This window comes from Miscanthus floridulus, chromosome 1 (genome assembly GCF_019320115.1).
Source record: "Miscanthus floridulus cultivar M001 chromosome 1, ASM1932011v1, whole genome shotgun sequence".
Lineage (NCBI taxonomy): Eukaryota > Viridiplantae > Streptophyta > Magnoliopsida > Poales > Poaceae > Miscanthus > Miscanthus floridulus.
In genome coordinates, this window is record NC_089580.1 from 124,296,029 (window position 1) to 124,308,337 (window position 12,309).

Below are 12,309 nucleotides of genomic sequence, written 5' to 3' on the forward strand. Positions count from 1 at the left end.
TACTACAAGAAGGGTTAGTGGGAGCAACAATAATAGGCTTATGGAATGATTCATCAATTATATCACAAGTTAAGCCTACATCACATGTCTCAACATTCTTCTTCTCATTTTTCTCATTAAGCAAAGAGGAATGAGCTTTTTCAAGCTTCTTGTGAACCTTGCCAAGCTTCTCATGGGCTTCCTCTAGCCTCTCATGAGATGCATTGAGCTCATCAAAGGCTTACTTATGGGATTTTAGTTCCTTTCTCAAGTCTTTGTATTCCCTTATCTTAGTGTCAAAATGTTCTTTAGCATCTTCTAACATGTTAATTATTTCATCTTTCGTGGGTTCATCATCATTGTCACTTTCACTTTCATTATCATGTTTCTCATCACATCCATCATCACAAGTTTGTACCTTAGTGGCCTTAGCCATGAAGCATGATGGAGTGTCGAAGAGAGAAGGCTTCTCATTGATAGCAATGCTTGCAAGAGCCTTCTTTTTGGTGCTCTTGTCATCATCACTATCATCATCATCATCACTTGAGGAAGCATGACTATCCCAAGTGACCACATATGAACCACCCTTCTTCTTCTTCTTCTTGATGGTCATCTTGTCCTTCTTCTCTTTCTTTTCCTTCTTATCCTTCTTCTTGCTCTTCTTGTTGTCATCATCATTGTCGTTATTGTATGGGCATTGAGCAACAAGATGATCCTTGCTTCCATAATTGAAGCACCTTCTTGACTCTTTCTTATTCTTGGATGAAGACTTCTTTCTTCTAGCACGGTAGCCCTTCTTCATCATGAACTTACCAAATCTCTTGACAAAGACAGCCATCTTCTCATCATCTATCTCATCAAACCTCAAGTCTTCATCTTCACTTGATGATTCTTGCTTTGCCTTGCCCTTGGATGATGTGGCCTTGAACGCCACACTCTTCTTCTTGTCATCCTTCTTATCATCTTTATTCTCCCTCTTTTCTTCCTTCTCATCATCATCTCTATAAGCATCATCGGTCATGATATCTCTCAAGATTTGGTTTGGTGTCATTGTGTCCAAACCGGTCCTCACTATCAAGGTAATCAACATGCCAAATCTTGCGGGTAAGCATCTAAAGAACTTATGAGAGAAGTCCTTGTCCTCAACCTTCTCACCAAGTGCTTTGAGATCATTGACAAGCACTTCCATTCGATGGAACATGTCCGGCACACTCTCATCTTCCTTCATCTTGAAGCTAGTAAATTTTTCCTTGAGAATGTATGCCTTTGCACCCTTTATTGCCTTGGTGCCCTCGAATGATTCTTCCAACTTCTTCCAAGCTTCATGAGCCATCTCAATGTTCTTGATTTGCTCAAATGTTTTCTCATCAATTGCATCATGAATGGCACTTAGAGCTATATCATTATTTTGGAGAAGCACTTCTTCGGCCACGCTGGGATTCTTTGGATCGATAATCTCAATTTTGGGTTCTACCACCTTCCACACCCTTCTATTAATTGACTTGATATGTGTGGTCATCTTTGACTTTCAATATGAATAATTTGTGCCATCAAATTAGGGTGGCTTCTTAGTGTTGTTGATTTGAGCCATTTTGACACCAAAGGTTGTTAAGCCTCAAATCATGGTGACCACGACTCTGATACCACTTGAAAGGTACTAATGGCTAGAGGAGAGGGGGGGGGGTAAATAGTCTATTAAAAATTTCTACAACAACACTTAGCAAACCAGTTAGACAAATATAAGGCGAAGTGAGTGTTGCGCTAGCCTACTAAAAATACAAGCCACCTACCACAATTCTAGTCTTTATCCACACAATGGCTATGTCACTACACTAAGTTAGTGTGCTCACAAAGGCTAACTAAAGAACCACACTAACCAAACTAATAAGCTCTCATGACTAGCTACACTAAAGAGCTTGACAACTAGTTTGCGGTAATGTAAAGAGAGAGAGAGAGAGCAAGATGGTTATACTGCTGAGTCGAGGAATGAACCAATCAATCACAAGAATGAATACCAATGAAGACCAATCACCTCAGAATCAAATGATGACACAATAATTTTTTACCGAGGTTCACTTACTTGCCGACAAGTTAGTCCTCGTTGTGGCGATTCACTCACTTGGAGGTTCACGTGCTAATTGGCATCAAACACCAAACCCTCAATAGGGTGCCGCACAACCAACACAAGATGAGGATCACACAAGTCACAAGTAATCCACTAGAGTAACTTTTGGCTCTCCACCGGGAAAAGGTCAAGAACCCCTCACAATCACCATGATCAGAGCCAGAGATAATCACCAACCTCCGCTCGACGATCCTCGCTGCTTCAAGACGTCTAGGTGGCGGCAACCACCAAGAGTAACAAGTGAATCCCACAGCGAAACACGAACACCAAGTGCTTCTAGATGCAAACACTCAAGCAATGCACTTGGATTCTCTCCCAATCTCACAAAGATAATGAATCAATGATGGAGATGAGTGGGAGGGCTTTGGCTAAGCTCACAAGGTTGCTATGTCAATGCAAATGGCGAAGAGAGTGAGCTAGAGCCAGACACATGCCTTAAAAAGAGCCCCAAATGAAAGAGCCGTTGGCTCCTCAGTCCTCTGAAATTTGGGCTGACCGGATGCGCCAGCCAGATTAACCGGACGCAGGACCTCAGTGTCCGGTCCTTAGATTTTTGCCACATGTCCCCGGCTTCAAATGCTGATCATCCGATCTCAACGGTCATCAGTGCACTTAAGTTGTGACCGAACACACAGGCAAGCTGACTGGACGCACCACACCCGCGTCAGGTCCTCACGTGCTTGCGCACCAACACTTGGCGACCGGACGCACCGATGGAATGACCAGACGCTCTAATAACATGGAGTCCGGTCACTTCCAGAGAGCATCTAGAGCCGCATTTTCTCGATCGGACGTGTCCGATCATAGGCGATCGGACACGGACCAGAGTCCGGTCCTTACTGGCCTATTCAGAAGCTTTTGTCAGCGTACGTCATCACCTGACCGGACGCACCTCCTGTGTGTCTGGTCCTCTTTCTTCTCAGCGTCCGGTTAAAGGACCGTGGATGGCCTTCACTGCACCCTACTGACCAGACACAGGGTCAGAGTTCGATCACTGTCCAAGGCAGAGTCTGGTTAATACGAAACTCCTCTTTTTGACCCCAAACTTGACCACCCTTGATCAAATGTGCCAACCACCAAGTGTATCACCTTATGCACGTGTGTTAGCATATTTTCACAAACATTTTCAAGTGTGTTGGCTTTTCACTAGATCCTAAATGCATATGCAATGAGTTAGAGCATCTAGTGGTATTTTGATAACCGCATTTCCATACGAGTTTCACCTCTCTTAATAGTATGGCTATCGATCTTAAATGTGATCACATTTACTAAGTGTCTCGATCACCAAAATAAAAAAGCTCCTATTAAGTTTCACCTTTGCGTTGCTTTTTGTTTTTCTCTTTCTTCTTTTCAAGGTCCAAGCACTTGATCATCACCATGGCATCACCATCATCATGATCTTCACCATTGCTTCACCACTTAGAATAATGCTACCTATTTCATAATCACTTAGATAAACTAGGTTAATACTTAGGGTTTTATCAATTCACCAAAATCAAACCAGTACTTTCAATGGCTAGAAAACAAGACTAGTTAAAAAGAAGAAGAAGCAAGACTAGTTCACATACGACGATTTAAAGTCGGCGTGTAGTGTTGCTGCACTAACACACATGCCAATTTAATCGATGCTTGATGGCATCCAACGTTGCATGAACCGTGCATGACGTGTTGCTATTGACGTTTTGCTCGAGATAGGATCGACCATGCACGACTTTGAATCAGAACTGCCTACACGTAGTAGACCATCATATGTACAAGTATAGTACACATGCAGGACATGTACAAGCACTGTACGTGCTCAGACATGATGGAATTTTTTTAATCTTGTATAAGCATGAAGCTAGAGTAACCTGTCCCTGTAGGATACAAACACGCACACATGAAAGGTGTTGTATCCGTTATTGACCTGTAGTCGCGCGGCACACAACCTCATCGAAATCATTGTACTAGAAGTGGCTAAAGCACGCTCGGCATCAGCTCGGCTCGCATGCCTCGAGTTGCCCCTGTGGCTCTGCCACACGGCCAGCACGCCACAAAATATTCTAGTGCACCGGTCCGCATGCAGCTGGAATCGTCTGAGTCCTTCGACTACACACTAAGATTTTTGTTCCGTCCACCCACATCGGCTCGCATAAATTCATAGCCTGTAGCTGGATAAATTCTGATTTTGAAATATCAGAAAAACCACAAGCATATCTAACATGTCATCGTAACTAGAGTTATTTTTCTCTCCCCGTGCCCGGATGCGTGCAGTCCACCCGTAGCCGCTCGCCGTTGCCTCTGTCAGCCTGAAGCCACAATTTGCACATGCAGGAGATCATGTTGACCGCTGTTTGTGCGAGGTCGCTGGATGACCTAAAGTATTTATTTACTGCTCATGTATATATGCTTTGTATGCTTTTTATCGATATTTTTATACTCTTTTGAAACTGCAAGAATAAAATCTCGAATGATTACACTAGAAATATGGTATATGGTGTATGAGCTCTCTAAATCCTGCAGACCTTAGACTTATCACCTTTGAGAGGCTCATATTTGTTTTTTCTGGCATAATAATTTTTTGGGATGAATAAATGGTTGGTATTAATTATGAAAATTTGCATATACCATAGTCCTGAAAAATGCTATGATGCTTCTAAGAGTATTTTGCATAACCATCCACTATCTTTTTGCACCTTACTACTTGTTTACATGTAGTAAACTCATACGCACATGATGATTCCAGTTATAGTAGCATATGCATACCTTGGTGAAGAAGGTATATCCTGAACTTGTCCTGAATGGCAGAATTATATAACATGGTCCTTTGTTAAATCCTAGTAGGATGCTCTACTACCATTGAAGTGGAGTGGGTCTCAAGCATTGTAACTCCTGATATTAAACTCTCAAGAATGAGTATGACTATATGAGATATAATGTTGCTCTATAAACAAATACAATCAGTTTGAAGCTTTGTGCTTAAAAGTCATAGAAGACGAGATGATAAATAAGACTTTGTCTAATTCTAGAAGAAATATTTCTTGAAATAGAAGACCGAGGGAGCATTGAGTACTTGAAGTATTCAAATTTATCATCCAGAATTACTCGACATCAAGTAGATATTGAGTTAGAATTTTTAGGCGGCATTATGAATCAGGATATATGACTTGCATATGTTGTACTCCGGATCATGATTACATATCACAACTATGAAATAGAGCATGCATGAAGTTTCTAAATGTCAAGCATAGAAGCTAAGACATGTAAGAATGGATAAGAATTAGAATATTCAAAGGTTCTCTTGAAGAAGAGCTTAGCCATGTGCTTATAGACTTGTATGTCTTTAAACTTACTATCCTAAAGTATTAGCAGTAGTGGTGATGGTTCTTTAAGTTTTAGTTCCCGTTGAATTAAGTGGATTACGTAAACTCATAGAAGAGTTAATGGTTACTTTATTAGTTTGAAGACTAATATGAAGCATTTATATATTCTTAGTTGTAATTCTTACTTGCAGTAATATGTGTCAATCTTGCGTGGAATAAATAAGTTTTATATGTTTCGCATATAAATAATTGTCCATTTTTGCCTATCAAAATGAGTTGCAATGATTTATCCACAAAGAAGCCTCAATTAACCATGGAGGTTATAGTTCTTTGTGTACTGCTACCATGTAAGTAGAAGGGAAATTGAATTTCTTAAAAGCACATGGACAATTGGACTATACTGGCATATAAACTGATCTTAGAAGGATCAATTTAGCCAAGAAATAGTATAATCCATAAACTAAGTATTTAATACTTCAGCCCAGAAACTAGAAGTTTATGTCCTATCCTGAATCTGTTGTTGTACTATGAATAGTATATTGGATATGTGAATTTCATGCCAGAACCATTAAATACTAGAAGTATGATTGCATTCTATGGAACATTTGAAATGATTATTCATAGATTCATGAAGCTTATTACTACTTAAAGTAATTATAGCATGAAAAGGAGGAGGAATTTTTGGTAAAGGCATAAGAAAATGTGGGTAATATATATTTAATAGGTATCACCTTCCTAAATCTATCTTTAAGTGCATGTATCAGGACTTGAAGGCCTAGCCGTATCCCTTTCGGCCGAGTTAACTTTCTCTACATTGCACTAATTGTAAGTAAGCTTGTAGCTTTGCATTTTGTTGTTATCTATTACGTTGGATTGAATATCAACATTCCACATTACACATGAATTTGTATCACTATGTTGTGCCCATATTGAGCTACAACTATCTCCACTCCTGCATGAATATTAGCATAGAAGCTATATCGTAGCTTGTAGCTACTACATTTTCCCCTCATAATTAAATTTGCTAGCTAGCACGCTAGTTCTCATTGAACTAAGAAATATTTTGCTTTCAATGCGTTGCATGCATAAGCAATACATTGGTCTATGGCCAAATAGCCTAAGATCAGGGGGTCGGTTAATCTGAAACTAGCTAAATGGAGAAGTAACCCAATTGATAGGATGAATAATTGTGGAATTAATATGGTGGATAGCACACTTAGATGATTTGGGATTTTTGAAGAAAAGGTATTTCGGGAATTTTGCATTAATGGCAATTAGAATTTTCTAGAAAAAAAATTCCATGTGATTTTGAATGTTGCGTATTTTATACATTTGAAGTATATGGTCTATTTTTTATGTATGAGTAATTGGATCGATTTTTTTGGCTGAACAATAAAGAAGTTAGACAATAAAATAGTTTTCTAAATCATGATATGTGCAAATCAGGGGGAGAATATCCCTGAGTTTGTAGGAATGCTGAACATTCTTAAGTGCACTTTATATATTCTAGCTCGCTGCATTTAGTGAATAATAACCCCCGTGTTAAAATATGTGCGTGAATATTTTCCATAAAACTACATCATAGCATACATGAATGGGTCTCCACTTGTAATTGGAGATACGTGAATCTAAATTATTTTAAGCCCATGATAGGGGATATCTTTTGAAGTATGCTATTAAAGATCTAATATTGACATTAGGGAGGAGAAAAAGCCTATGTTGAATGCCAAATATTATTTCCACGGAAGGAAAATGATGTTCGGAGTAAAATATTCCTTGAAGCTTGAAGCAGTAATAGTATCACGCACTAAATCAAACAATAGTTTGATTAATGCTCTTGAGAAGCATAAAGCGGAGCATATGCCAGATATTTTAGAAAAATGAGAGGAGTAACTTGAAGTTATAAATTAGAAGTTGTGTTTACTAGTAGTAAATGAAATGCTGTATACTATCAAGCTAAAATATATGGGGACACCTATGAGTTATAGTTTAGTGTATACTTGTTAAATAAAATAAAAACAAACTCCTCCATTCTCGTGAAGAGAACACCTCATGAAGAAGGTCAAGCACCTCATGAAGAGGGTTATCATGAAGATGAAATCGAACACACTAAGTGCGCGCATCATAGTGTTGGGTACGCTGAACAATAGATTATCTCTTGTTTGGGAAATGACAAAGAGATAGAATAATCTCATATTGTGAGAATATTATGAGAAAATAATAGTTGTCGACAACGCTACTTCTATAATTGCAAATGTTCTCTTATGAGAATCTAAATCTGAAAAACAAAGTCCATGGCAAAGTCGCTTGTAGCGATTGTATCGGGTCAATGAAGAAAGCGATTGAGGTTTGAATCTTCTTCTAAGATGAAATAAACGTTCTGCTATGTCTCTGACAAATGAAATGAACGAATATGAAATATGCAGTTAAATGGATTATGAAGATCCATATAGTTCCTAAAGAATATAATCGCAACATATGGAAATTAAATCTCATACTAAGTATTAAGAAGTCTAAGGTATAATATATTTCTAAATGAATATTAAAGTCTCAAGAAGATCATGTCCTAGAAGGAATAGTCACCGAGTGACTTTTTAAGTGAATAACACTATCACAATGGGTATATCACATAATAATCTCTCATGTAGTAGAGAATATATCTCATAGAAGAGAAAAGGTTATTCACTAAGAATGAGAACATCCTTAAAGGATTTAATCCATGAAGGATTTACCAGTCAATTCTTGAAAAAACACAATTAATCCCTATAGTGGATGTAGACCCGAGATAAAGAAAATGAGGAATCCTAAATACCATGAATGCGTCATATAAACACTCAGAAATTGTATATTGTAAAGCTAGCAACAAATTGTTGATATCCTCTAAAATAATATAGAAGGTATAAGAATAATGATGACTTTGGCAATTGAATTATCTCCTAAATGCCAAATGCAAGACTGAATTTATTATTTAGTGGTACAATCAAAATCCTGAAGATTTATAGAACATATAATTAAAAAATCCACTAAGAAATAATTATAAGTATTCAAACTCTAAAATAAGTTTGATACACTATCTAGAAGATATTGAGTGTAACTTATTTACCCCCATAATCCTGTGAAAGGATTTATTACCCTGAAGGATAAATTTTATTTGTTTTACACAACTAATAAGTGGTTATCTATGCATGAAGCATATTGCTCTTGTTTACTCATATTATAATTCATAGAAGAATTATAAGCCAACATTTTGAAAGATATAGTATTATGGTACTGCATACCATTATTAAGCACACATTTATGAAAGGTGTGGTCTGAACAATAAAGTTCAACGGATGGCTTTATGAGGGGGAGCAATTTGAGTGAATCTACCTTGAAGGTAATTAAAACCACTAGAATTACAAAGATCAAGTAGATCATATTTGCTAAAACATTGAAGTTTGTGCATAGATCATGAAGATAAATATCTATTCATGAAGAATAGAATATCCTGAAGAATACATGACCAAGAAGGTTAAATGTTGTACTCTTTTTCTCTATGTGAGTTTTTACTTGAAGGTTTCTCACATAAGGTTTTTAATGAGACAACATGTGCAATGCAATTAACGAATACGATGTACTCTTTTCTCCGAGAACCGTTTTTCCCACTAGATTTTCGGATGGAGTTTTTAACAAGACATATGCATATCGTGGTAATCGTCCAAAGGAGAGTGTTGTAAAACATATGGACTCTATCCTAGAAGGAAAGGAAAAGAAGGAATCATAATCCTAGTCCGTTTGTATATGGGCTCTTACCAAACTTTTAGGCCTTGGCAGGACTATATATACGTGGAAGCTCTATATTGTAATTATCAATATTCAAAGAATTAAAGAATAGTCTCCCTATCTCTTGTGTCTGTATGTTCTACTTTCATCTATTATGTTGATTATAAGAGACGGAGAGGGAAATGTACTAACCGCTGGTGACTTATTTTATAACAGATTAGATGACTACTAGACTAGATACCCCAGTAGTACTAAGCATACTTCGTAACGTATGTACAATAAGAACAGTGAATGGAAGTGGGCTTCTAAGCCCAGCGGCTGACATTGTCGATTGGGCCTGGCCCAGTTTCTGGATTGGTGAGCCCCATCTGCTCTCTGCCTCTCTCCCTCACCTGGGCGAGCTTCGGAACCGTAGTCCGTAGATGAAGAACAGAGCAGAGATGCAGTGGAGATTTTGCGACGGATTTGATTGATGTTGAATTTTCTTGATTTTTAGGTGAATGTTCGGTTGCATGTTCGTTTGATTTTGTGAGACCTACTTGGGGCTTAGGTTTATTTCTAAGATGAATATATAATGTATGCTTGATGCTCGATCCATAAGATCAAGTTGGGACTTGTATGTATATTCGATCCATGAGATGATACGTGTTTGATCTTTGTTGCCGAAGGGAGGTCAAAATGATGATGAGTTTGATTTGTGTCGGGCCTGTTTGGCACAACTCTAGTTTCGAGATCTATATTGTATATATAGTTACACGCTAAGTTAAAGCGATTTAAATATTTTTATTTAATCTAAAATCTCTATCTACATACACGTAAAAGACTGTAAAGTAATCATCTACCCAGTGATACTAAAAATCGTATACTATCCGGTCACCATTCATCCGCACCAGAAATCCAAAGTCCGCAAGCCTCTGCGCCGCGTCTGAAATCCAAAATCACTATACAAGGTCCGTGTCGGTGCCAATTCTACCAAGTTCGCGTCGGGGATGGTAAAATTGTATACTATCCTGTCACCATTCCTCGACACCAGAAATCCAAGGTCCACATGCCACCGCGCCGCGTCTGAAATTCAAAATCATTATACAAGATCCGTGTTGGAGCCAATTCTACCAAGTTCGCGTCGAGGATGGTCGACAGCCTCGTCGGAATGGTCAGGCAGCCTCACATGTATCTACACCTAAAAAGGCTCAAAGGGGATCTGTACGAATTAGAAAAAATCTCCGAAAATAACAAAAAAAAACAAAAAAAATAAAGGCTCTATCCACAGGCAGACCGAACAGAAATAAAAAACGACCTGGCTCTGTAGGAATCCTAAAATATCTCCTGTCCGGTAAAAAAACTAATAGTCAAATCTCTGGCAAAAAAAATACTCGACCAGATTTAAAATTTACCAACGAAATTGATGAGAGTAGAATATTTCTGTGATTTTAGGTACGGGTAATAAATCTTGTAAAAGTTGAATGAACATTTACACTTAAGAAGATTGTAGCGTCGTCATCTACCCGTTAATAACAAGTCTCGATCCCTACTTACACGTCCACATCTGAAATGAATCATCATCCACTCAGAGCTCACGTGTCCCGGTTCAATACGAAGTTCTCGGAGCTCAAACGTCCGCGTCCTATTATTGAGGTTCAGTTAAAAAAATTATGACCTCGGTGCAAGGCACGAGCATATATTTAGTGTAAATAAAATAAGTTACGTAAATACATTTAACATGTATCTACAGCTTCAGATCTAACATTTCCTAGAGCTACAGGTAATTAGTTCTAAGAAATCTACAATTTTTCTAGACCTAGAGCTCTATCAAACAAGGGCTTCGGAGAGAAGCTGGAGCGGCTCCGTGGGGACCTGCTTATTTTGCTTTTTTACTTTTGGGTTTTGTGGAAATTATGTCACATCCAATTACAAACTAACACTGTAGTAATAAGACATACTCCCTTTGTTCCTAAATAACTGTCGTTTTTAGTTTCCTTACTGCCGTAAGTTTGGCAAGATTTATAGAAAATGCGTGTAACATTTGTATCTTCAAATAAATTTATTATGCGAACAGATTCAATGATCTATTTAATAATTTTAATTTTGTACCATAAATATTAATATTTTTTATATATATTTAGTCAAAGTTATCTCTCGGGAAATGAAAACGATAGTTATTTATGGATGGAGGGAGTAGTTGTTACAGGTAAAGCGATTGGAACTGAACTCTATCGTAGTGAGATAAAGATAGCCCTCTTTTTCTGAATGTATATGATTTTTATGACAAAGTAATTAGTATAAAGATAAACTAAAAGCAATAAATTTAAAAATAAAATGAAGTACAAAGATATTTATATACTTCGTGTTAGAAAAATGAACAACCAAAGAGACATCACATACATTGTCTAATCAACCAGAGGATATTTGGTTTTAACGTCAAAGACCTCAAAATTAGGGTGAAATCCATGTAGTGTAGTTTAACCAAATACCGTTTGTTAAAAGAGCCGTGGGATAATGAAATGAAATAAGACCAACACCATCTTCTCCCTTCTTATAAATTTTAATATATCTTCCGTCCCAAAAAGAACATAATCCTGTTTGAATCTTATCCCAAAATTAATGAAATTATGGTTGAAATCGGTTTTTAAGGTGGGGACCCATCAATTAAAAAACTACGGCATGCAGTTTGAAAATCACCGCACTATCTATCCATATGTGATCCTCTCATCCACGCAGCCTCTGGCCTACTGCACCAGGGGAAAAAACACCGCATTTATAAATTCAAATGCGTAGGACAAAATACCAAAAGGGCACATGCACAATTTTACCTTTTTACTTATCTAGCCTCGATAAATAGGATTTCCAAGCTTTGTGGGACGGAGGGAGCTCATTATGTTGACATGTTACCTCATTAAGTAATATAAATGAAACTCCCACTAGAATTACACTACTACAGATTTACTTTTCACTGTCGCCACTTTCACTGATAAAACCGTTGGTGTGATACTTCCACCATCGGTTGGACCGATAGAGAGGCCTCGTAAGGAATGAAACCGACAGTTGAAAACCATCAATGCCGCGGTGGTAGTGGGGTTGAATTCCACCGTCGTTTGGAACGCCGAGCCGACTGGGATAGGCGTTGTCGGGGACCAATACTAG